Source organism: Cryptomeria japonica, chromosome 3 (genome assembly GCF_030272615.1).
Source record: "Cryptomeria japonica chromosome 3, Sugi_1.0, whole genome shotgun sequence".
In the NCBI taxonomy this organism is placed as follows: Eukaryota; Viridiplantae; Streptophyta; class Pinopsida; order Cupressales; family Cupressaceae; genus Cryptomeria; species Cryptomeria japonica.
In genome coordinates this window covers 178,897,738-178,925,479 of record NC_081407.1, presented here as the reverse complement: position 1 = coordinate 178,925,479, position 27,742 = coordinate 178,897,738, and the positions used below count along the sequence as shown (strand labels likewise).

The 27,742-nt window shown below is 38.6% G+C and overlaps 1 protein-coding gene across 2 annotated transcripts in view; it reads left to right on the top strand.

The window, feature by feature from the left end:
• The first annotated feature begins 333 nt into the window (after window positions 1–333).
• LOC131037372 (octanoyltransferase LIP2, mitochondrial) overlaps window positions 334–27,742 on the top strand; it is a 39,874-nt gene continuing 12,465 nt past the window's right edge. The window contains exon 1 of one of the 2 annotated variants that reach the window (XM_057969496.2): window positions 334–1,164. The gene's annotated coding sequence lies outside the window, so the exon portion shown is untranslated. The remainder of the gene's footprint in view (window positions 1,165–27,742) is intronic. The other variant, XM_057969495.2, reaches the window with a different exon arrangement.

Below are 27,742 nucleotides of genomic sequence, written 5' to 3'. Positions count from 1 at the left end.
CTTTTATAATATTCATTCAATCATTTAAATAGCCTATCCAAAAAAATATAATAGAGTTTGTATTTTAAATCCAAAAGTGATAAAGGAGGGTTGTGACAAAATTGACCTTCCAAACCTCTTCAGTGTACCCATTGCACACCGAGGTACAATCGCTAGTTTAATTTACAATATAATTAATACATATAAAAAACCTATAAGCAACAATGGTACATTTTGATCTCCATAACCTATAATCAACAACGATACACTTATTCTCTTATCTAGCTCATCCTCATAATGAATGGAACATTGATAACAAAAAAACACACACTCAAATCCAGACATTCACCATCCATAGACAACCAGATTTTCATAATCCCATTTCAATCAACCAAACCGTTCCACGATGCCACAATCAAAGTCTTACTTCTCCTTTGATTGGTGATTCTAAAGGTTCTGTAACCCAACAAAGATCAATTCTGAAAACCCGCAACACAGAAAACTACAAAAAGGACATAAAATTTCATTGAGGTAATGCAAGGTTGGTTATAACTAAAGATGCTCTTGTATCAAAGTGTGCCAAAAAACAGGAAGTTTATTAGAATTATATATTTATTATTCTGAAGGCGTTCTTATCTGAGAAAGAACTACTGGACTTTTCGGATCGACGGCTGAGAAGCAATAATACAAGTTGCAAGACCATCCAACTAATCACATCTGCAGGTTTCGGAAAAGAATCTCATCCATAGGTTTTAAAAAATCAACGGTTCAAATTCACCTCAAACATATATGTTTCCAGATCTAGGATTGTTTTGAGTTTATATGGCAACTTTTGCAGCCTCGTCGAAGAACAGACCAGAGCCGTTCTGAAAAATTTCTCGGAAAATCTCATCACAGATGTCATCACCTAAGTCAAATACACCGGCAGGAAGACCGTCATTGCTATGGATGTTATCTATCCAATGAAAAGAAATGGCACATTACTGAGTAGAAGATGGGTTTTATTTCTAATCTTCCCATTGGCATCGAAACCAGCTAAATAAGTACTCGATATGCCACTTTTTCAACTCTGGCGAATTTATATCGTCTGCAGATTTAAGGTTTTATGAGTTTTATTCGGGGTTATCAACATTGCTGCAGACAATGCTCTGAAGAGGGCTGAAGGTTAGTACTACGCCCATTCTTGTAAGTCAATTCTTCTTGTTTTCTTTATTCATTCTGTAATCAACAATGACAAGTAGAAAGGGAACTTCTCAAGTCTTGCTTGTGAAGTTCATTATCAATTCTTCTGTATGTTTGCCAATGCCCACAAGGCACTTGGGAATGCTCTTTAGTCAAAGAGCATACGGTATTTTAGCTTTGCAGATGATTTTGTGGGCAGATCACTTGTTGCCCTCTTCACTTTTTGTCCCAAAGGGGCATTGTGCAGTATATTATGGTAGTTAATGATCTAGGTTTATAATCCCCATTGAATATTTGAAACTTTCTTTGTTACTGGCGTTGCTGTAAAGGCAAAGGAAGAGGATGGTTTTGATCATCGGATGGAACCCACCATTCCCTGAGAGGAAGCCGCGTTCTAGTATCTAGCATCCATTATAGAGAAGGACGATGCGAGACTCAGAAGTATGGAGCTGGCTCAATTCATTGTTTTCAATTCATCAATCGTCTGCTCTGCCAATGTTAATTAAATATTCTCCAGGCCACCAGTTGGTTGAAGCAAAAACAGAGGCTTAATAAGGACTAGGCCTTATTTAATCTAAGTGTGGTCCAAATTCCAATCAATACACTAAACCAAGCATACCATTCTTTTTTGGTAACTTATGCTGGTGTTGCTATATGGTGAAAAGGGTTGAGAAGGTCTATTCTAAGGCCTAGAATGTAAGAACATGGATGAATGACTATATAGAACCCTACCGAGCGAGGTCTCACCATCAACTTGAACATTTGACAGAAGCTCAGTGCAATCTTTTAAGGACGTTTCAAAGATGTTCGAATCAATACCATCAAACATTGATCACCATTCAAGTTAATGCATAAACAATGAGTGTAGAACGATGTTGTGACGTTTTCACACATCGCCCCATTGCAAATGGGGACCCATGTTTTTTTTTTTTTTGCTTTTTAGGGTTTGTCTTTTTAGGTCTTTTAGGGTTTTGTTAGTTGGCCTTTGCATTTTGAGTGCTGTCGGGGAGATCAATAGGGTAGCAAGTCCGGCTTGAGTGAGGTCCTGATCCTGAAATTTGACTAAGTCTGGAATGTCCTGATCCTGAATTTGACTAAGTCTGGAAACTGAAAAAACCTCCAAAAACTAGATTTTGCAATATAACTCCTGGAGGTCTGAAACCACTCTCAAACATCCTGAAAGTATATATGGAATATAACTTAAAGTATAAGAAATTTCTTATACTTAAATGTTATATTCCATAAAAATTATCCTAATAGAGAGTGCGAAAAGTCAAATTTCGCTCGTGTCCTTCTCCAAGGGTCCAGAGCGAAAAGCGCCCCTGTCCCTCTCCAAGGGACCAAGGCGAATCGCTCGTGTCCCTCACCAAGGGTCCAGAGCGAAAATGCTTAGTTGAGCCATTCCTGACCTTGTTTGGACGAATCGAGACATCAAAGGCATGGTGAAGGACGAAATGAGCATGATAGAGCATCCAGACTTGATCAAAAACAATGAAATGATGAAGTTTTTGCCTAGAGGGTCAATTTCGCTCCTGTCCCTCACTGAAGGACCAGAGCGATATTTTCATAATGGCATGAATTTCAAAAGACAAGCAAGTGTCAAGCTACCAAGAGAATCGAAAGGACGTCATTTCACGCATTGAAGATAATTGCAAGTTGAAGAAAACAAGAACAAGCTCACAATGTTGAACTTCGCTCCTGTCCCTCAGGAAGGAACCAGAGCGATATTGGGTATATTGATCAATTTATGCAAAAATGACGTTAAGACAAGGCTTCACAAGGTCATACAAGGTCCAAGGCGTCTTTCGAAGGTGATGTATCAAAGTTTGGAACGTCCAAATGTTGTCAAACAAGCTAAAAAGCTCATATCGCCCCTGTCCTTTTGGACAAGGACCAGAGCGATTTGCATAAAACACTCATGCTCCTTCAAAATCAAGACAATGCAAGGGTGGGCAAGATCGAGGACGCCATTTGAAAGATAATGAACGAGGAACAAAGGTTGAAAGGTGGCAAATTCTAGCTAGAACACATGGATCGCTCCTGTCCCTCTCCAAGGGACCAGGGCGATATCACATCTTAAAGACATTCCTTCGCACAAACAAGTCAATCAAACTTGAAGGACCCAGCTAAAATGCCGATTTGAACGTAAGGATCAAGATTTTGGACGTCGAAATTGCAAGAATCAAGACCAAATTGATGGATCGCTCCTGTCCCTCAGTCAGGGACCAGGGCGATGAGGTACGTATTATTTCATTTTCAAAAATTTGGCGCTTAAACACATTTCTTTAAATTTATTTTCAATGCTAAAATCGATGGATTGCAAATTTAATTAAAAATGGCATTTAAAATTTGCGCTTGATATTTATTAATTATTTTTGCCTTTATAAAAATCGAAATTTATTAATTTAAATAATAAAGGCATTTAATAATTAATTATTAATTAATAAAAAATCAAATGGGGCGCTTGATTTAAAATTTGTTTCATTTTACAAGGGTCGGCCTTTTAAGTTTATTTTAAATTTGTCTTATTTACCAAAGTCGGCCTAAGATCAATATGAAGGTAAGCGCCTATAAAGGGAAGGTGGTTTATTCATATCAAATCATCATTTAACATCCTTCATTAGCATGCGATTTGGAGAATACAAAGGAGGTGCGAAATTGTCATTCAAGAGGAGGGCGCAGACATCATCAAAGGAGTGCGAGCTTAGTCTCAAGTTGGGCGAACTTGCCAAAGACCACGTCAAAGATATCCTCAAGGATGGCGAATTGACAAAGAGGACGTTCATTATCCTTCAAGATCACGTTGAGGCCATCAAATTTTGATTTTTGCCTAGGCAAATTCCTTGTTTTGCATTCTAGAGTTAGCTCTCAACTGAGGTATGGCGATATTTGTTTTATTGATTTTGAATTTTGATCGTCATAGCCTTAAAATTTTGAATTTTTGAAATTTTGAATTTCAATAAGCTCAATCGTTTCTTAGGAAATAATAACTCAAGGATTTATTATGAAGTTTCCTAAATTTAATCTCTAATCTATGTTATATATTGCAAAATCATGTTTTTAATTTTGAAATGTTGTGTAGGCATCAAATGGAGATCTCATCAAGGAAAATCAAGCCGAATCAAGGACGATCTTCGCCAGGACGGTCTTCGCCGGGACATGGGCGACCTCTTTCAATCCAGCGTTCCAAGGCGAGGTACATCATCGTCTTGCACATCAAGGACAAAAGGAGTTAGAACTAGAGTTAATTAAAGATAGCCTCTCAACGACATCAAATTGAATATCTAGCAAGCTACAAGTGTCAGATGAGGTGGCATCCCAGTCATCACTCCTCCAGTCAGTGTGGTCCACCTCAGCATGTCCAGATTCAATGTACTTAACTCATGGAAGGTGGCACAAACTCCGATGTACCTACCCCGGCTATCCATTGGTCGATTTTTCTAGAAGGGACATGTGTCCAAGCAATACAATTTTGTCATTGGTCAAGCATTAAATGTTATGTAATGGTTGTAACAAACCCTAATTAGGGTTTTCATTGTAAAATCTTGGCCATTGATCTTGAATTGATCTAAGCCATCAAATTGTATTGTGGGCACTATATAAGCCCAGACATTTCATTTGTAAAGGCTAATTAGCAATAGCTAGAGAGTTAGAAGATAGTTGGAATAGTTAGAAGATAGAAATAGAATAGCAATTAGAGTAGAATAGGAGGACAAGGCAAGAAATTGTTGCCATTGATTGTAAACAAACTCCATTTTCATTGAAGTAATGGTGAAATATGTCGTTTTCTTGCAATTTGCATGGTTTCTTGTTGAGTCTTCAATCTTAGATGGTAGATGATTAGATGAATGGAGGAAATGTGATTGATTGATGGTGGAATTCGTATATCCATACTACTAGCAGTTTGTTGATTGCAGACTTGCCTTGTGTAGTCAACTGGAATCGTTCAGCTTAAGCTCAATTTCAATTTGTTGCCTCTTCATTGATATGCATCAACTTGGATGGTATCTATGCCTACGATGATGATTTGAACATCATAAAGCTTCCCTTAGAAGATCGCACTAGTCTTGTGTAGATGTTCCATTGATGTCAAAACAAGATCTAGTTAGAGTTTCATCAAAAATCAAGTCATTGCTCCTACATTCTTAGTATTAGGATTAGATCCTCTCTTCGCCCTCATCCTTTTTTCATTTTTTTCAAATCTAAGCTAGTCAGAGCCTGTGTTCCAGCAAAGCAGATCGGAAGTTCAATCATCAAATGTAAGTCCCCTTGTGATTCCAGCAAATCACATCATACCATGGCGAGCTTATCCACATGTAGAGACCCTACCAAAAGGAACCTTGAAGTCATCCTAACTGATCCTTCATGCGAATCTTCAGCAGTTAGCGACTTTATTCAAGAGAGGATAAGATACCCTTAGGTATTTTATTTTGTGTATGATGGTGTACAAAATACACGTCAACAAACTATTCGAAATTAAGCTCATATCATTCCAGTTGACCACACAAGGCTCACTTACAATCAGCAAGAGGCTAGTGGTATGGACTAAACAGATTCCACACAAATACATTCAACATATTCCTCCACTCAATCTAATAAACATGATAGTAAATCGAGAAGCAAAGACCATGCGAGTTGTTGAAGCAACAAATCAAATTCACCATAACTTCAATGAAATCAATTGTTCTCTACAACAAAGTTTGGCGACAATCTTTGCCTTCTCCTAATCTAATTTCTATTCTAATTGCCATTCTATTCTAATCATTATTAGCTAATCTATTCGCTACTGCTATTAACCTTTACAAATGAAGAGTTTGAGCTTTATATAGAGAGCTCATTTACAATGAATGACCAGGATTGATTCTCCATCAATGGCCAAGATTCTACAATGAAACCTTAATTAGGGTTTGTTACAACCAACTCTCCTTAGCCAATGAGAAAATTACATTCAATGAGCTTGGACCAATAGATATCAAAGGTAGGTACATCGGAGTTTGTGCATCCATGGGTGAGCTTGGTTCATTGAGTCAAGACGTGCTGATGTGGACCTCTCTGATTGGTGCAGGTAGTGACTGGGACGATGACTAGGATTCCACCTCAATCTTGCACTTGTAAACTTTATTTGATTCATGATCATGAAGGGATGTTGAGAGATATCCCTTGATACTCAACATTATTTAGTTGCTCAATGTGATGATTGATGAAAAGCGAACTTTGATTAACTCTTTTGAAACTATCTGCTTCTTCAATTGTGCTCAATGTAGGTCTTGTGATGACTTCGGTTGATCCTCCTCTTACTCATGATATGCTTGATGAATGGTGTACTTGATTGAATGTAACTCTTATATGTACTGACTTCGATTCTTGGATTCCCAAAGGGAATTCAAGATTGCAAAACATCGTTCCATCATGTAGGTTACTCTTCCTTCATGTTCTAATGTTTGCTGATGAAGTTTCCTCTTGATCTTGCATGGTGGTGATAGGAAGTACTTGTCATGGTCAAGTCATTCCTTCATCTTTTGATTGCTCATTTGCCTGGAAGTAGTATCATCTTCCTTACATATCTACAAAACAAAGCAAGTATAGTATCAAATACATAACATATGATCTTCACACACATCTTGTTTTAAATTGACCTCTCACTTTGATTTTATGTGGTTTTTCACTAAATCTGATCAAGAGGAAGCTAATAATAATCAATGATTTCACTGTATGGAAGACAGATTTAATGTCTAAGGGTAAATCTGGGCTGTCTAATGATGAAGTCCACTAGTTGATATGTCTCCCAGTTGGGTACATTCGCTCCCTCTTGCTGTATGATGAATTCGCCTTCCTAAAACATCAGATCTGTATCTTTAATGTCTTATTTCATCCTTGTACTGCAGCAGCTCAGCTATGTTTTGATGAAATTCGCTCATGTATTGACAAAATTTGATGCCTAGCTGAAGAAGTTCGCTAAATCTGTTCCTAAATTCGCATTTAGAGAGAAGAAAATGCTTGAGTTGATGATTAAAATGAATGTTTTAACTTCTCCTTTATAGGTGCTTAGGGTAAAGGTCATGTCTTTTGGGGTGCAAGGCTGACTTGGTTTAATAAAAACAAAAAGATAAATTGCCTCTTTCATGCCAGCCGACTTGATAGATTAGAACTCTCCCTTTTAGCAGTTCGAATTTAAATAAGTTTTGGCGCCAAAATGCTTGTCTTTGATGAATTCGCTCTTGGACCTTAGGGAGGTACATGACCTTGGAATAAGTTCTCTCTATGTCCTTAGCAAGGACATGACTCAAAAATAAAACTCACTTTGTGTCCTCTCCAAGGACAAGACTTGGATGAAAAATTCGCTCTATGTCCTTTCTAAGGTACGTGACTTTGTATTGAAATTCGCTCCAAGACCTTTGGGAGGTACATCAATTGGAAATAATTCGCTCTAGGACCTTGGTAGGGACATGATGAAATTCACTCTCTGACCTTGGCAAGGACAAGACCTAAAATAAAATTCTCTCTATCCTTCGGAGGGTACATGATGAAATTCGCTCTAGGACCTCTCCAAGGACAAGACCTAAAATAAAATTCGCTCTCTGTCCCTCGGAGGGTACGCACATGATTCTAGACAAAACTCGCTCTAAGACTTCTCCAAGGTACACATTCAAATTCGCTCTGGACCCTTAGCAAGGACATGAAGGATCCTTTGGAAGGACATGACTCAAAATGAAAATCGCTCTCTGTCCTCTCCAAGGACAAGGTCAAGGTGAAAAAGTTTGCTCTATGTCCTTTGGAAAGACAAGGTTAAGGTGAAAAAGTTTGCTCTATGTCCTTTGGAAAGACAAGGTCAAGGTGAAAGAGTTCGGTCTATGTCTTTTGGAAGGACAAGACTTAAAATTCGCTCTAGGACCTCTCCAAGGTACACATATTCAAATTCGCTCTAGGACTTTCGGGAGGTACACGACCTTGTGAAGGAATTCGCTCTTGACCCTTGGCAAGGTACAGGAGCTAAATGCAAAAATTCGCTCTGGAAGGTATGTGACTCCAAAATTCTCTTTCACTTGGTTGGTTTTGACCTTAAGTTTCCCAATCTTTCCACATGAAAGCATCATCAATTCTACCCTTAAGAACACCCATAGAGGAAATTCGCTCTGTGACCTTTGGAAGGTACATCACTTGGTGAAGAAATTCCGCTCTGGGACCTCAGCTAGGATAGGACATCAAAATTTTGCTCTAGGATCTTTGTGAGGTACATGCCTTGATAAAAATTTCGCTCTAGGACCTTTGCAAGGTACGGGAGTCAATGTCCTTACCCAGGTACGGGGTCAAGGTACTTGGGCAAATTTTGCTCCAGGGATGGAGCAAGGTACACATACTTAGGAAAGACTCTTGACTTAGTCCCTTTCTCCTGACTTTGCTTAGTTTGTTCAATCCTCAAGTCTTTCACCCATAAATCATTCTTGCCACATGCTTGATGACTTACTTCACTCCACTCAGGAGACCAAGCTGACATGATGACCCTCTAGATACTTGAGAAACTCTATCTCTTCAATGGAAAGACTAATAGCAAATACTCTAACACAACCGAGAAAGCAAAAAGTGGGGGGTCCCCATTTGCAATGGGGTGATGTGTGAATACCCCACAACAAGATTTAGAACTAACTCAACAAGGGTGGGTTTTGTCTTCTGTGCTTCAAGCTTAGCTTAAACTCGGGAGGGTATTCCTAGGGGTATACCTAAACAGGTATTGTGATCACATATGATGAACAATGATGGATCAAAATGATAACCAAATCCAACTTGTTTACCTAGCCCCAAAGATTGTCACTGGAGTAAGTGAAATTGGTTAACCTTAAACCCTTATATAGCTGATATAACACCTTGGATACATGTGCAAGGTGGAGTGAGTTCCTTGATTCATATAAAGTAGTTTTCTTTACTCTCTACAAATAGTGATACCATGAACATACAGACTTGAACTAGAATAAAGTGATTTTATAGTTTTGCTTTAATGTGGATGATTGGAACACGCACAAGAGATCAATGCCTATCCATTGGCATCAAAGTCAAAGTTAACAAGGAGAAAATGACAAGAAAAGCAACAAACTAAATGCCATCTACTTATTAAGCGTCAACAAATACCGTTAGTAGCTTCATCTACTTAGTAATCTGCCATTGAAACAAATAAAAGAGCTATCACAACACATGTAATAGATTTCAAATGGTGTCAAGTTCTCTAATATCGATTGCATTCGCAGCAACAAATGTGCTAAAGAAAACATTACAATCTAATATATTTTCCAAGTTCGCATTGTAATGTCCCCTTTTTGTAAAAACCCAAGTTCTTGCCCTAAATCACCATTTCTATGTAAAACTACAAATGGAACAAGATGTGTACCTGATTGAGATCCAGCAATAGGTTAGGAAACCACTGGAATGTATATAAACCATAACATAAATCTTCTAAAAAGGATAATCAAACATAAATTCTCTATACCTAGGGTCAAGAACATTAACTTAACCATAGTTATGTCCAATTCCTTATCAGAACTCAACCATAAGAGAGTGGAAGTAAGGAGGATTGATAAGGTGTCTAAGAAATCCTCTACCCTAGGCCCAAGAGCGGAGTGAAAGCCAGAGCCCCCTTGGCCTCATGGGACCATCGGTCAACTACCATGAGGTGGTCTACCTAGTGAGGTATCCTATCACCGTTCTCCTTCATCACTTCCATCCTTATCCTTCTTATTGTGATTGAAATTCCCCTTTAAGTCCATTTCTCCCAAATTAACCATGTCTTGTGGGGTTAGGCAGAGAATGCAACCAGGTTCCTTGACTCTTCCATGTAAGGGCTCTCAAAGACCTAGACGCCACTTTGGTCGTTCTAGAACGGCCTACTTACAAGCCCCCCATCATGCCTTCATTACATCTCATACCCTTCCTTACAAGAAAGCATTTCTAAACATACTTAATTATTCTTTTAAGTTGTGTATTACATATTTACAATGAGTAAAGCATACCATGAATATATTATGTACATTTATGTCTAATTAACATAGTTGTAAGTTTCTAAGATTTATATTCTAGATGATGTTATTCTTAACTCCTGCGCATCTGACTATTAATTTCAGAATACTCTATGCTTAAAGCATAGCATTGATCTTATAAGTATTTCAGACCTCTTTCCTTTCTCTTGATTGGAACTATTGCTATCCTAACCACTGCTGTTACTGACTTAATTTAATCTCTTATTGCCTTCGATGGATGATGGAATCTGCTTGCCCCTTTATTTTTTATGATTTTCTCCCTTATCTGAATTAATTATTCATCTCTGTCCTTAATTACTGTCTTTGCTTAATTACATTCATCGCTGCCTTAGTGGATAATAAGCTCCCTCCTCAATAACAATTATATATGCCTTGATTGCTGTCTTTCTGAAGTCGTGATTTTCAATTAATTCCTCCTCCCTTCCTCTCCTCCTTCAATCCTTTATATATATCTTCATATGAATGAGACATATCTCTTCACCAATGAAGAGTCACACCCATTAATATAAGCTTTGAAGTATAGTCAATATATCACACTATTTGCACTTCATAAACTTTTTATTTATTCATCATTAATAGCACCCTTTGATCTTCATACTAATCGGTGTTATTGTCAATCGCTTCTTGCCTTATTTAATTCGCTACTTAATGTATGATTGTAATCTCTAATGCATTGCACCTTTTCTCATTGCTATTTTTTTGTTGATTAACTATACATTAATATGCATTGTTGCTTTAGTGTTTAGTTGCTGACTTTGCATTATCTTCAGAAGTAAATTGTATCTTTTGCATTGATCAATCGCTGCCATAACATGATTGTAGTCGCTGCTTATAATACTTTATGAATTGCTGTTTTCTTCTTATAGTCATTACCTTATGATAATCCCTGTTGGTTGTATGAGTTGTTGTGTTAATAAGGTTGACTCCTTAACATTTCAATGTTAGTAGATTTTCAAGTATGGTGGACTAGTATAGTCTGAAGTTGTTTTTTAATAACTAGACGTTGTTCTTTTCTTCAAATCATTGTCATTAAGGATTTAGTCATTGTTCTACTGATCACCAGCTGTCTTGGCAAAGTCCCGCCTGTTGTGATGTTTTCACACATCGCCCTATCACAAATGGGGACCCCCACTTTTTTTTCGCTTTCTAGGTTAGTTGTCTTAGTTTAGTCGTCTGGTAGTGTCTTTAGCTATTAACCTTTCTCTTATAGGAAGTGTAGTGCCCTAGGTTGTCAAGAAGTGATCAAGTCATGTCTCCTTCTCTAGGATGAAATGAGGTCAGTTTAGCTTTCAATGCCTTAGAAATGAACGATTTAAGTTGATCATTCCATTTGATCATCATCATAGGCTTTGAAAATCAGAAATGGAATATTGAGTCGAAGAATGGAGAGCTGTCAAACAAAGTGGAATGCTTGAGGAAAGGGTAGTCAGGGCATAAAAAATGATGAATAAAGCTTATTAATGCAAGAAAAGACCTTGAAGTAGATGAAGCAAGTCAATGAAGCAGCAAAATGAAAGAAATCAGGTCACTTCCAGTTGACCTTGAAATCCTTGACCAGCTTCATTGTCACTTCCAGTGAGACCCTAAATCTCCGACCTGCCTTCTCAAGTACTGCCAGTTGATGGTCAAAAGTTCAACCTGTCTTGGCAAGCACCCGAATTCCCGCCTAAGGTCATGAACATAATGTTTATGCTGTTGAATGACGAATGATTTCAAGGATCAGGCAAGTATATGATCAGATTGGTGAAGAGATGAAAGAGTAAGGAAGAGGGTGGTGACTTCTAGTTGGAAGTGAAATCCACAAACTTCCCTAGCACTTCCAAGAGCCCATAAAATCCCGCCCAAGGACATGGAGGTGATGTTATGCTGATAAGAGGGGAATGATTTCAAGTGTTCAAGCTAGCACATGATCAGTTTGATGAAGAGATGCAAAGACTTAAGAGAAAAAGATGTCACTTCCACTAAGGGGTCAAATCCATGACATTTCATGCTTACTTCCACCTGCCCCTTAAATCCACGAACTTCTTGCTATGACTTCTAGTTGGAGGTCAAATCCACGACAAGCTTTTGAGATGACTTCCAGTAGCACTTAAATCCCTGACTACATTGCTATCATTTCCAGTGCAAGGTCAAAACCCCGACCACTTTGTGGTCATTGTCAATGCCTACTCAAAACTCTGACCTACTATGTGTCACTTCCAGTGACAGCTGAAAACCACAACCCTTCATGCCCACTTCCAGTGGGGTTTAAAAACTCCGATCAGCTCATAGTCATTTCCAGTGACACAGGAAAAGTCCGACCTCCCCTTAGCTACTGTCAGTGATACCTTAAAAGTCCGAACTTCTTGTAACACTTCTAGTGGAAGGTCAAAAGCCCGCCCACCTTATGCAAGTACTGTCAGAGACCCCTTTAATCCATGACAATGCAAGTGGAAATCAGACCTGATCTGCATGGTAGCAGACAGATTTGAAATCAGACATAAAATCAGAGACTCAAATCAGAATCAGGCCTTGAAACATTGCAAAATCAGACATAAGGACAGAAATCAGAGAATCATTAGAAGGATATATCAGATTAGAAAACTTGGAAATGTATATATCATGGGTGTTTGATGCTAGTTTGCTTGTTGTTGCAGGTGGTCAAATGAAGGAACTGGCTGCCACCAACATCAAGATCTAATCATGCAGGAGAGTAGAGGAAAGCTTCACCACTTGAGAGAGGGGTCAGGCTATCCAAGAAAATGGATGGATGATTCATCAGCAACATGTGAGGAAGGACTTCATGACATGGTAAGTCAAGGAAGGAACACCTTAACCTAGCAAGTGGAATATGTCAACATCAAGTTTTAACGCTAGGATGGAAGGCAAGGAGGATTGAACACTGCAATAAAAAGGACTTCACAATGCAAAGGAGGAGATCAGCATGTTCACTTTACAACTCCAACGTTGTATCGATTGCCTGAAGGATTTACAACACCAAGATTCACACTTCATCAAGACTCATGAAGAGGAATGAATACATAAACACGGAGACTCATCGACATAGAGAGAATACTTTGATATCAAGGAAGCGGATGGAGGGGAAGTTCTCCACTACACTTCAATAGGCACTTGGAAACATTGAGTATCATGAGATATGCTTGAACCACCTACAGCTTGTGATGAGTTACAAGGAGTCGGCTAGCTGAGGTGGCGCCTAGTCACCTTGAACCCAATCACATAATTCTAAGTCAAGGTGTCTAGATTTGATGCACTTGACTCATCCAACAAGGAGGATAACTACCACATGTGGGCACAAAGTTTGATACACCTACCCTCGTCATCTATTGGTCAGAAATTCAATGAAGGACATGTGCCCTATTCAATGTAATTTTACTACGTTACCCCAAGTTTCCGGGACAGGGGGACGGGGGGACGAGTTTCCGGGACGGCAAATTTTTTTGCCAAATTTGGGGATGGGAGGGGACGGCAAAGGGGACAGCTATATAAGATATAGGGAAAATTTAAAATATATAGGAAAATTCTAAATGTTCATATGAAAACATGGATAAAGCATGCATCTATACATTATATTCATATGAAAACATGGATATAGCATGTGTATGATACTATGAAAACATTTTAGAATGCAAACATCGAACATACAACATTATCAATAGACTCAATACTCAATATGCACTCATAATTCAGAATTTCAATTCATTCACATTGTCAATATGCATATCATAATAGATGTTAAAGAAATAACATACATAATGGAGCCTAATTAGACTCGGAGGTTAAAATTTCACTACTTCCATCAGCGCAGTTTCCCCCAATATTTTTTGACGGGGGTTTGGGGGCAGCGCCCCCAAGTTGGGGTCAAGGGGCAGCGCCCCTTGCGCGCTCCCTGTCGTGATACAGGGTGGGGTCGAGGGGCAGCGCCCCGCGAGGCCAAAAATACTTTTATTATTTTATTTAGGCGTCGGGTGTTATTTTTCTATTGGCAAAAAACCCTTCATGAGATATTTCACTCCCTCAATTACGCAAAAAACATCATTTAAAAAAAATGAAAATACGACTTTTTTTATTTTAATATTTTTTCCTAGCCCTAGATGTGGGGGACGTCTAGCCGTCCCCGAGACGGCTGGGACGTCCCCAATCCGTCCCCAGCCATCCCTGGGACGTACGGACATCCCCCACAGCTAGGGAAGCCGTCCCCCCGTTTCGGGGACGTCCCCTCAAAATTCTGGCAATTTGGCCGTCCCCAAGTCCCCGAAACGTCCCTGGGACTGGGACGGGGGTTTTCAGGTAGGGGACGCGTCCTCGGGTTTCGTAGTAATTTTATCATTGGTCAAACATTAAATGTTATGTAATGGGTGTAACAAACCCTAATTAGGGTTTCTATTTTTCAATCTTGGCCATTGATGTGGATTTAATCCTGGCCATTCAATTGTATTGAAAGCACTATATAAGGCTCCTCTTCCTCATTTGTAAAGGTTAATAAACATTAGATAGCAAACGGAGAGTTAGAAGTAGAGTAGGATAAGGCAGAAATTGTTGCCATGTTTGTAAATAAACATCTTTTTCTTTGAATTCATGGTGGAATGTGCTGTTTCTTCTACATATTGCATGGTTTCTTGTTGTATCCTCATGTTAGATGGTGTTAATTAGATGGATGGAAGCTATTGTGGATGATTAATGGTGAAATTCACATGTTCATGCTACTAGTATTTCGTTGATTGTTAAGTATCTTGCGTGGTCAATTGAACTCTTTGTAAGCTTAACTTCGATTGCTACTTATCCATCGACATGCATCCTTTTGATGGTGTCTATGTTGTTAGTGGTGATTTGAACATCATAAGGTTACCTTAGAAGATTGCACTAGCTTTGTGGAGTTGTTCTTTGCTCTTTGCATGGCAAAGCCTAGTAGAATTCCACCAAGTCATTCATAGTTTCTTACATTCCTAGGATTAGACTAGCTTTCTAAACTCTCACCCATTTTATCTTTTAAAAAAAAAGAAGTAAATTCCCACGTTCCAGTAGCATTCAAACATTCAAGTATCAATGTAATTCCCCCTTGTGATTCCATCAAATCACATCACAATCACTGAGTCTATCGACATATAAAGTCAAGACCTGACTATCGGAACCTTGGAGTCGTCTCATTTGATCACATTGTTTAGCATCCGAGAGGTCTTTATTCAAGAGAGGATAAGTGTGTTTGAAGGTGTCATATAGAACACATCAACACCACCATACTTGGAATACCCATTATGGATTATTGTACATGACATATTATTCATATTCTTTAATTGCTTCTTTGCGCTTTTATCATCCTTTTTTATCCTTGCTTTTTAAGTCTTCCATTTGCTATCTATAAACATAGTTATCTTTCCTTATACGATCACCTATATTCTTCATTGTCCTTTGTTGTATGGGGTTTGAATAATAATATCATTTATAAAGATAATACAAGGAGCTTTCTCAAGACTATTGCCATATATCAGAAATACTGAAGACATACCTATTTAATTATTGTTCTTGCTATTGATTGACACGAATGTGTCCTAGGTCTGCCCTGCTTGGACCACACAATTTTTGGCCTCAGAACCGGCGACATGAAACATACATACAACAATGGAGACATAAAACTAGAAATGATATAACAATATTTATTCTTATAGTTTGAAACATTCTCTACCCTCCTGCAAATGCTTCTACATCTGATTTTCTGCAAGACTAAACCCTTCTGAATATTCTCCTTCTCTACCTCTACTGTCCCATCTTGAAAATGATAGCACATTCTCAAGAAATACTCATGGGAGGTGCAAACCCTAAGGACTGCACCATGGCACTAAGAAGATCCACAGCAATCTCGCCCAAAATGGAAAGGCTATGTTTGCAATAAATTCTAGTTGTTGAATGGGTAACAACATTCATGGCAGGTAGATGGAATCAAAACTTGAGTGCCAAAACCTTGCTGCCCAAACACATTAAAGGAATCATCGCTTAGACATGGCCATTGGAAAATGTGTTAACAGCATGAAATTTGGCAAAGGAGTAGGTGAGATATGATAATGTAGCCAAAACCACTGAAATTTGGATTCTAAGATGCCATTAGAGACTTTTATTGCAATGAAGTTTTGCGAGACAAATACGGGAAGATGTCGCCCAACTGCACCTATGCAAAGAAGAGGCAGCCAAACGAAGCTGCAACAAAAACATTTCCATTTGAACTTGCAGGAAGATGAGCTCCATCTACCTACAAAGATTACTTGGCCAAATTTTGGAATGAAAAGTGCTTGCAGGGGAATTATTGGCAAGTGAAATCAAGATGGTTTAATTGGAAATGCTTGCAAAATTGGATGAACACCATTTTTCCACAAAGTGGAAAATTTGAAGTGAACTGGAAAAGTGCAGATGGACAACGGAAGTTGAAATAAAGGCAAAACTCTCTGTCACTCAACCAATTTTTTCAAAAAATTAAACTTTTGTGGGGAACAACAACTAAACAAGCACTTGCAGGGAAATCTAACTAGACGGAACATTGCGGGAAAAATTGACGGAACTGAATATGAGATGGTTAGATGGAGAAAATGTAAGATCCTACCTTGTTTGCCACTAACTTTTTTGCACTTCTTTCACCCACTCAGCTATGTTGGTATTTTGTCAAATAGTTGGGATGCATTTACTGGTGAAGAACATTAAACTAGCTGCTCACTGTAATTTTGTCAAATAGTTGCTTGTCTGATCTGTATGATGTTTTCATTGATACAATGCAAGGTTTTGTTTTTTCTGATAACAGGTTTAAATAATGCCAAGATGTCACTTTCAGGGAACATTCATTTTATGCATTCAACGCGCCAATTAGATGCAAATTAAACAAATAATCTTCTGAGATTAAATCAGATTTTGTTAAAATTAGAACCAGAAAGATTAAAAATTCAGAATCTGAAAACACAAAACAAGAGGCACAAGTATTTATCCTGGGAAAACCCTCCACCCGAGGGTGAAAAACCTAGCCACAGCAAAATTGAATTTTATTATCAATATAAATCTGATACAATGCTTTTATGCCTAACAAGCGATGATTGTTATCACTTTAACAATCAACAGTATAAGTTGTGAAAATCAGATTCACTGGTAAAATACTTAGTTCATCTTAACTGAGGAAGGATTACATTATATAGAAGTTACAAAAAAGTGTAGCTATTAATTAACTACCTACTTCTAACTACTTGTTACTGTAGACATTTAAGATGTCTAACAGCCAGTTACATTATTGACCATTAACAGTAATAATATTAAATATTATTCTAACACCCTCCCTTAATGGTCAATCTATCAAAAACACCAAGTTGCCCCCTGAATTTTACAAATTTATCCGGGCTCAGAGACTTGGTGAGAATATCCGCAGTCTGATCCATCGTCGGAACATACTTGCAACTGAACTGATCCGTCTTCTACCGGCTTGCGGATGTAGTGACAATGAAGTTCGACATGCTTGGTACATTCACGGAAGATTGGATTTTTGGCCAGTTTGAGCACCCCTTGATTATCAGTATACAAGGGAGAAGGACCTGTCTGCGGCATCTGCATGTCAGAAAGCATCTTTCAGAGCTAAACTGCCTCACATGCGGCCTTGACTGTTCCCCGGTATTCAACTTCGGTCGAGGAAAGAGCCATGGCCTGTTGCTTCTTGCTGCTCCAAGTGACGGCACCAGTATCCAAACTGAATACGTACCCAGAAGTGGATTTTCTATCATCCACTGATCCTGCCCAATCTGAGTCAGTATAATCAATCAGCTTTGGATCGTTTCACTGTTATACAACATGCCATAGTCGGAAGTGCCTTTCACATATCGCAGTACTCGCTTCATTGCGATCCAATGACCAACTTTGGGACTGTCATGAAGCAAGAGATGTAGCTGTCAACAAAACAGATGTCAGGTCTAGTGGTAGTGAGGTAGATGAGGCTGCTTACTAGTTGCCTGAATTCGATTTCATCTACTGCAGGTGAATCAGACTTGGCTGATAACTTCAGCCCTTTCTCCATAGGTGTGGAAGGAGGTTTACAATCCTGCATTCGAAACTTGTCAAGCAAACTGCGGGCATGCTTTGACTGCGCAATAAAAATATTGTCATCAGTCTGCCACACTTCGACACCTAAGCAATAATGGAGAAGCCCCAAATCTGTCATGTCAAAAGCTTGGCACAAGTCCTGTTTGATGGCTGTGATCAAATGTGCTGAATTGCCAGTAATGATCAAGTCATCCACGTAGACAACAAGAAAAAGGATATCATCACCGAAGAGTTTGACATAAGGATTAGTGTCAGAGGGACTGCGCTGAAAACCATGTTCAACCAAATACTGATCAATCTTGAAATACCAAACTCAAGGGGCTTGCTTCAGGCCATATAGGGCTTTTACCAATCTGCAAACTTGATGTTCCTTACTAGGAACCTTGAAGCCAGGAGGTTGAGTCATATAAACTTCTTCTTGCAACTCACCATTGAGAAATGCACTCTTAACGTCCATCTGGTGAAGTTTCCATCCAAACTGAGCTGCAATGGTGAGAAGAAGACGAATGGTACTCATCTTCGCAATAGGAGCAAAAGTCTCCTTGTAGTCAATGCTCTCCCGCTGCGCAAAACCTCGAGCAACCAATCCGGCCTTGTACTTATCTAAAGTACCATCTGCATGATACTTGACTTTGTAAACCCATTTACAACTGATAGGTTTCTTCCCAGGAGGCAAATTAGAAAGAACCCAAGTGTTATTCTTCAGAAGACTATGGTATTCTGTCTCCATAGCCTTTTCCCACTCAGGAATGCCTTTAGCCTCAGAATATGTCTGGGGCTCATGAATGCTGTGGATGTTGGCCATAAGTGCAAAGTTGACTGTATTCTGTTGCTTTCTCTTGCGTTGAACTGATATATCCTCAAGAACACGAAGATCTCCTATTGTCTTGGTCCACCATTTAGGCCGGAGGGTAGAAGTACCAACCTCTGGCATTGGAGAAACAACATCCCCTGGGGTTTCCGGAACAAAGTCATCTGGATGCGAATCCTGTGGAAAATCAGGTGGCGCTGGATCGGTAGATTCCTCATCTTTAGAGTTAGAATGCTCTGAAGACCTCCCATCATGGGAACCAAGAGGAAGATGAACACCAACATTAGGAGTTGCAAGACTAGGAGTAGTAGAAGGCATAAATGGACCAGTAGTCTCATCAACCACAACATCACAACTGAAAATGAGACAGTCTGTCTCCACATCAATCAACTTGTAGACCTTGTGGTTGTCGTTGTAACCAGTAAACATAAGTGTTTGGCTCTTTGAATCTAGCTTAGCATGCTTAGCGTCTGGAATCCATACATGAGCCGTAGAACCAAAGACTTTCAAATGGCCCACTTTAGGCTTGCGTCTTGACCAGGCTTCTTCAGGAGTCATCTTCTTGACGACATGTGTAGGTGACTGATTCAGAAGGTAGACTGCAATGTAAACTGCTTCAGCCCAATATTTCTTAGGTACATTGCGATGCTCTATCATAGAACGAGCCATTTTAGTAATGGTGCGATTCCTACGTTCAACGACACCATTCTGCTGAGGGGTGTATGGTGTGGTGAGTTGGCGCTTAATGCCATGTGTAGCACAAAATATAGAGAAGTCATTGGAACAAAATTCCCCCCCATTATCTGACCTTAGAGTGACAATCTGAGAACCGAATTCTTTTTCAACTAAGGCCTTAAATTGCTGAAATGTATTGAACACACATGATTTATTTTTCAGAAAATACACCCACATTTTATGACTGAAATCATCAACAAATAACAATAAGTACCTACAATCAGTAACAGATGGAGTGTTCATTGGCCCACATACATCAGCGTGAACCAACTGAAGGACCTTGGAGGCTCGCCAAGAATCACCATCCGAGAATGGTGTTCGATGCTGCTTCCCAACTTGACAGGCTCCACAAACTCCATGATTTTGAGGTTGGATCTCAAGTAGACCAGCAACCAAACCCTCCCGATATAACCGAGAGAGATAGTGCACATTTAAGTGCCCATAACGTTGATGCCAAAGTGTTCTGATGGATGTACTCCTAGCAACCAAAGCGTGCTCCTGAGAATCACTGGAATCAACAAGTCTATACAAACCATGATCCTCAAGTCCCATAGTGATTGTAGTATGGGTCTCCCTATCAACAATGCTGCAAATGGATGAACTGAAGACAACATCTAATTGAGGAGAATGCCTCATGATCTGACTGACGGAGAGGAGATTATGTTCCATGCCTGGAACATAGTAGACATCAAGAAAAATTAAATTTCTACCTTCTGAGTGAATCTGGACAATGCCCTTACCAGCAACTGCGTACTCTTCTCCTCCTTCGAAGATTACTGAATCCGAGAATGGTTCAAATTTCATGAACCAATCCCGACGATGAGTAAAATGCCACGAAGCCCCTGAATCAATATACCAGGCAGAAGAGTGTATTGGATTTGCTGTTCTCTTGGCCATAAAAGCATAGAAAGCAGATTCTTTCTGCTCAGAGTTGTCTGCGACATTTGCTTTCTGTTGAGATCCTCCCTGCTTCTTCTGTTTAGAAGCCAAACGAATTCAACACTCGGCCTTCATGTGACCAAACTTATGACAATAATTGCACTGAACGTTCTTCTTCTTGCTGTCCTGAGAAGAACTAGAGCCTTTTGGCTGAGAAGATTGAATCTTCCCTTTGTCCTTAGCAGAAGATTTGGCAGAGAATGCTTGCTCGGTGGAGGTGGAATTGGTACTGTTTCCAAACTGCTGGCGCTACCGATCTTGCTGTAAAAGCTTTGTTACAAAGAACAAAAAATTTCAAATCGACATCAATGGAAGTGTTATTTAATGTTTCGGTGAAATGCTCATAAGATTTGGGCAAACTCTTCAGTGTGATGATGACCATGTCCTCTTCCTCCATTGTGCGACCAATCGCCTCAAGTTGGTCACAGATGTCCTTGATCTTTGTCAAGTGATCCTGCAGAGGTGTCCTTTCGTCCATCATAATTGAAAAGAGCGTGTTCTTCAGAAAGAATGCTCTGCTCTTGTCAAAGGTTTCATGAAGATTCTTCAGATGATCCCATATCTCCTTTGCTATTTTTCCGGATGGTACCTGAGGTAGCTGCTCATCGGTGACAGAGAGTTTAATGAGCATGATAGCTTCGCGGTTGCGCTCATCCCATTTGTCCTGATCTTTTCCGATAGTGGTTGGATGTTGAGACGCGCCTAGAACAACTGCATCAAGACATCGATACTCAAAAATTTTTAACATACGCTGCTTCCAGGCTAAGTCACCAAGTTCGAATTTGAATTTGAAGTTTGACAACTCTGAAATTCGAATGAAGTTCGATGAGGGAAAAATTTGAAATGTATAAAATTCGAATTAAGTTCGCCATATGTATAAATATGCCAGATATATTCTATAAAACAACCAATCTTTCATATGGGCGATGGTTCCATATGAATTGCTAATAAGGGTTTATTGTAAGTAACATCTTTATCTCATCTTATGAGAATAACAGAATCACCAAATACTGGAATACCTCACTGATTGGGTAATCAATTATCATCTTCAGCATTTTTTTTCTCATCCTAATTGAGGGTTCTAACAGACATAAATATCCTGAAGAAAGAACGGGTTAATGGGTTTTAATCAAAGAAAAGAAGATGTGTTTAAAAAATATTAACAAAAGAAGAAGGCCAAAAATTTATTAAAAAAAAAAAAATTTTTTTTTTTGAAGTTCGGCGAATTTTGAACTTCAAGGATGAAATTCGGCCGAACTTGGTGACTTAGCTTCCAGGTGTTGTAGTTGCGATCGTTGAATTTCTTGTTGCTTTAGAGTATTATATTCGTTAGAGATGCCATCACGTACCTCGCGGTCAAACTGGTAAAGGAACGAAAACCAGCAGATGAAAACAGAGGGTTTTTAAAAATTTTGCAAGTCGAATTCGAAGGCAGAAACTAAAACCCTAGCACGGTTTTCAAGGCAAAAAGTTTTCAGAAGACCAAAAAAAATCTGACGAAGACCCAGAAAAGCTTTCAAAAAACCCACAACAGAATTTTTTTCCGACCAAAAATGAAGGAGTCAATTACAAAACCATAGCACGGGAGCCAGGCACAAAACCCTAGACGAGTTTTGGAGAAATTTCGAAAATATTATATAACACAGAATTTTCGAAAAAATTTCTTTACCCTAGCTCTGATACCATGTGAAAATCAGATTCATTGGTAAAATACTTAGTTCATCTTAATTGAGGAAGGATTACATTATATAGAAGTTACAAAATACTGTAGCTATTAATTAGCTACCTACTTCTAACTACTTGTTACTGTAGACATTTAAGATGTCTAACAACCAGCTACATTATTGACTATTAACAGTAATAATATTAAATATTATTCTGACATAAGTCATGAAACTTCTGAAAACAATGACTTATACCTTACATTCAGAATATGTCCTTTCTACAACATGACGAGATCACACATCAATCAAACACAGAAGGATTATACTGAAAGATCGAAAATTGCAAGGTAGCTGAAGACGATATCATTCCTTCAAATACACCCACAAAAGATGACCGAAAGCATATAAATAAAATTGCCTTCCTTAAGAATTACACCACACTCCCCATACAACCTGTTACAACGCACACAATGAAGAAAGAACAGGTGCACGAAAAATATAGCTTGAGAGGAAGGAAGACGGAAAGCTAAGACATCAAGAATTCGTTGTCAGTTACAAAACAACTTGAAACTCCTTCCGCACCGACAAGAGACACATAGGCGATGACACACGTGAATCTTACACGGACGAAGCTTACACGGATGATGACGAGAAAGAATTACTTCCCATAAGAAATACGAAGAGAATACGATACGAGCAAAAATCAATACAAGAAGAGTGCTGATAAGTGCAAAAAGAACTAAACACTTCCAGCAAAGTCACAACGAATATGGAGCTCAAAATTTATGAAGCGAGCAGAGATGCGGCAAGGTGAAGAAAAACAACAGCAAAGAGAATTCCACAACCACCGCAGGAAACAATATCTTCTGAAGTTACAAACATTAACAAATTTCAATTGAGATATGTTGCTGACAAATAGAAATTTATATTATAACTTCAAAACTTTACATCAGCAAACAAAGGCAATTTAAAGCAAAACAAATTTCTGACCTCTTTGCTGCTATATTAAAATCATAGTTTGTTGATAATTTGAAATACAATACAGCAAACTGGAAATATGTCTGAAAATGATAAAACCTCGCCTAGCATAGGCTCTAGTAAGTAACCAGCACTATGCCTAGTCTGAGGTATGAATAGGTTGATCAGCTAATGCGAGTAAACACAGATTGTTGTCATAAACAATGTTCAGATCCCCATGTTCTAGCTCAGATTATAGCTCTTTTCTCCACTGAGATAATCTTATTGAACTGAAACAAGTAATCAGCAAGTAAAGTAACAATGGTGCCAAGAAATGACAGTTGAAACCCTACGCCAATGAAGACACCAAACCCTTGCCAAGAATATATGTAACTTCATGGCTAAGTAATAAGAAATAACCCAACACCAAGGATTGGTAACCCCCACGTCCAATATAAGGCAGTTTTTATCCGAGATAAGAATAATTCCATGCTAACGTAAGTGTAGCCTTTCTCACGCCAAGAATAATGCAAAAAATATCCATGCCAAGAATGGAGGTTTGTATTGACACCAAGGCTAATATATTCATGCTAGAACATCCATGCCAAGAATAATACGAAATAACCCACGCCTAGGTTATTGCAACACATGAAGTCGCCAAATCCGCTACCATAAAATCCACGCCAAAACTCATGAAATATTCATGCCAAGAAGAATTATCAATGAAGCCTCCGAATCCTCAAACTTTGGTGCCCAAATTCTCTTGCAATCCAGTCACTGAATATAAATCACACCAAAAATCTCAAATCAAAAGCACTGTGAAATACGTTATTGATATTTCCAACAATCAGCTAGAGTAGGTCTTTCACTACCATAGCTAATCTTCTTCAAAGGGGATTTTTTCCTTCGGAAGGTTGAGTTGAATCAACTCCATAAACCACATAGGGTTTACTTCTCATCAAAGAGAATATCAAAAATAGTTATCTTCAGCATAACTAAAATGAAGGCCAAACCCCAATTTAAAAAAGCTCAATGAGAAATTATGATAACTCAACAAATTAAAATATAATAGCATTTGCCCTTTAAAATATCACTTACCTCTCCTTGGGCATCCCTTTTTGCTCTTTAAAATATCATTTAAATCTTTTATTTTCTTTTCACTTTAGGAGGCCATATAAAATAATATTACTCCTCAACTTTGACGTCCACTTTATTTCATTTAAGTGATAAAGTCACTTTATTAAACTATTTAACTAAAAAAATAAAATATGATTTCCTAGCCTTAGGAAATTCACCAAGTCTTGAAATTAAAGACAACACACTTTGAAGCTGAAGAATTGGTTGAGATTGAGACCAATTACCCAAAATAGCATTTACTATAAATACTAATATGCTAAAAATAACTAAAACTATCCAAACCCTGAAACTGAAGATATTGCATGTTGAAGCTGAGAGGAGATCGAAATTATGACCAGCCACCAAAAATAGTGGTTACTATAAATAGCAAATGCTAAAAATAGCAATAGTTGAAAATAGTAAGTTAGCCAAACTCCCAATTGACCAATTGATGTCCAAACTGACACTTACTAAAAATAGGAAGTTTCGAACAAGTTGTCTGAAATCACTCCAAAAAGTGTTGTTCATTTCCATTAATCCATCTGAACACATTGGTGAAATCGAAATACTTTTCTGATCCTGCTGACACCAACCCTTAAAGCCAACACTAGTACTACAAGAAAACTTGAAAAATGGGGACATTATAGTTTTCCCTTCCCAAAGATTGCTTGTCCTTGAGCAATGCCATAGCAACTCCATAGTCATTAGACCGATCTTGATTGTAACTAAGAATGATCCCAGGGTCCTAAGTCATCTTTGGAGATATCTAGTACCATCTTTTGAAAACACTGCCTTGCAAGGTACCTGTTGATGTGTTTTTTATGCACATGCGAACATAGAATAAAATACCAAAGTACTTTACCCTTTCTTGAACAAAATCACCTTAGATGCTAAAGGTTTGATCAGCTAAAATGATTCCAAGGTTTGTATAGTTAGGTCTTGACATATGGGTAACTCAATGGTCGATGTGAATTGCTGTTTTCACTTGGGAACTTACACAATTGTTTGGAATTATCAATCTTATCATGGATTGGAATAGGTTTTGTCGATAACTTAGGATTTTGCAATGAAGCTCTTGATCTAGTCTAACAAAGATTTAAAAAAAAAAGGAGAAAAGGAATAGGGTTTAGAAGTTCTATTCTAACCTAGAATGCAAGAGGCAATGAACGATTCAATGAAATCTTACTAGGCAAGGTCTCACCATCAAAGAACAATTTGACACAAGCTTAGTGCAATCATCTAAGGTAAATTTGTAGATGTTAAAATTATCACCATCAACACCAATACCATCAAGGCAATGCATACTAATGGGTGTGCAATAATTGAAGTTAAGTTCAATTTCAAATTCCAGTTGACCACACAAGGCAATCCTACAATCAGCAAGAAAGCTAGTGGTATGGATTAAGTGGATTTTAATAAAATGCATTCAATATTACTTCATTCAATCTAATAAGAAACTTGAAACAAATTCTAATCTAACATCGAGGCAATGAGAACCACAAATGCATACAACACTTAAACAAAAACCACCAAACTTCAATGATATATATTCAAATCTGCAACATACAGGCGACAATTTTCAAAACTCTCTCTTACAAATGAGACGCAATGGGGTATATATAGAGTCTCAAATGAAATGAATGGCCAAGATTCATTTAGAATCAAGGATCAAGATCATGCCAACATAGCCCTAAATTTGCCCTAATTAGGGCCTACATCAAAAAAGGAAATAGGATGATGCCTAGTCATCAAGTAGGGAATCTTCTAGAGGATTCTGGCCTGCATCCTTCTCCCTAGTAGCATATTCCATGAATCTAGCAAGGACTGAGTTGAGCTCCTCCATGGCGACACTATGCAAAGCCTCCTGTTGTTCATCAATCACATCCAACGCATCTGAACAAGCCTCAAAAACATTCTCCCAATCTGGCATAATCTTTTGCACACCACCGATGTGAACCATAAGAGAAACTAAATCATCCATCTGACTCTTCTTCAAAGATTCTAACTGTGTGGAGTAAACAAACTTCATCTTTTCCTTCAACTCTTCTAAGTGTAAACCACTGGAAGCGTGGGCTTCCATTCCCAACAATTCATCAATAGATGTAAGGATCTTAGATTGGATTTCTTGTATTGATCCTTCCATCTCAACACAATCTTGCCTCGCATGATCATAAACCAATCTCCACATGGCCAATGAACAATACCACCCCTGAAAATCATAGACATCACCAACATGTACAACTCCCTCATGGATCAACGTGAGCATCGAGATTCACTTCAATACCTTGAGGCGATAAATTCTCTTCTCTTGCATTGTTTGGAATTCATCCCAAACTCCTTCCAAATATTGCATCCTGAACATTAGCATTAACAACTTGTCAAATGCCTGGACAAACTGAGCTAGGAAATCATTCACTTGTTTTTCAGCATCTTCAATCCACTTTCCAAATTCTTGGTGTGTATTCCTCACAGCCTCATAGCCAAAGGGGAATCCACGATCAATTGCGATAGGTGAGATACAAGTAGGATCCTCACGCCCTTGGTTCATTCTTTCAATGTATTCTTTGAGTTTCCTGTTCTCAATTTCAAGCATGTCCTTCTCAATAGTCCTATCCAATCGTGCCCTGATTGCTTGGATTGTATCATCAAGTTCCTGGAACTCTTGTTTCTTTGTAGTTAATCTCAGGTCAATTGTAGTGATTTGATAATCCATGGGAGTAGCAACGTCTCTGGTCACATCACCCACCAGGACAACCACTTGTGCAATGCGCACACCTGTATCATCTCTAACAATCTTGGAAAATTTCTTAGCCTTCTTTGGTTCATTCTCTTTATCTGGCCTGGCTAAGAGATCACCATCATTATCAATGGGCTGTATCTCCACTATCTTCTTCCTTTTCTCCATGCTCCGCAGCAACCAATTGGGAATGGTGGAAATTTCCATTCCACCATCAAGGCACATCTCTCTATCAAGTTTTCTCAATGCTGAGATGACATCATCATCCATTTCCTTGTCCTTGGTCAAATCGAACACATTGTTGCCCAAACTAACCTCAACTAGACGGTGGGAGATCTTGGCTGCTCTTCATCCTCATTTTGCGGTGCTGATGTTGTTGTAGCATGTAACTCTGGAATATTTTCTGGTAAAATCTCCGTATTGGAACATTGATCGAACTCTTTGCTCTTCTATGGCATACCTATCTCCTTCACGGATGAGGAACTAGTGGTGGATAAAGGAGCGCTAGGCTTTTGCTTCTTCTCCTTTGATT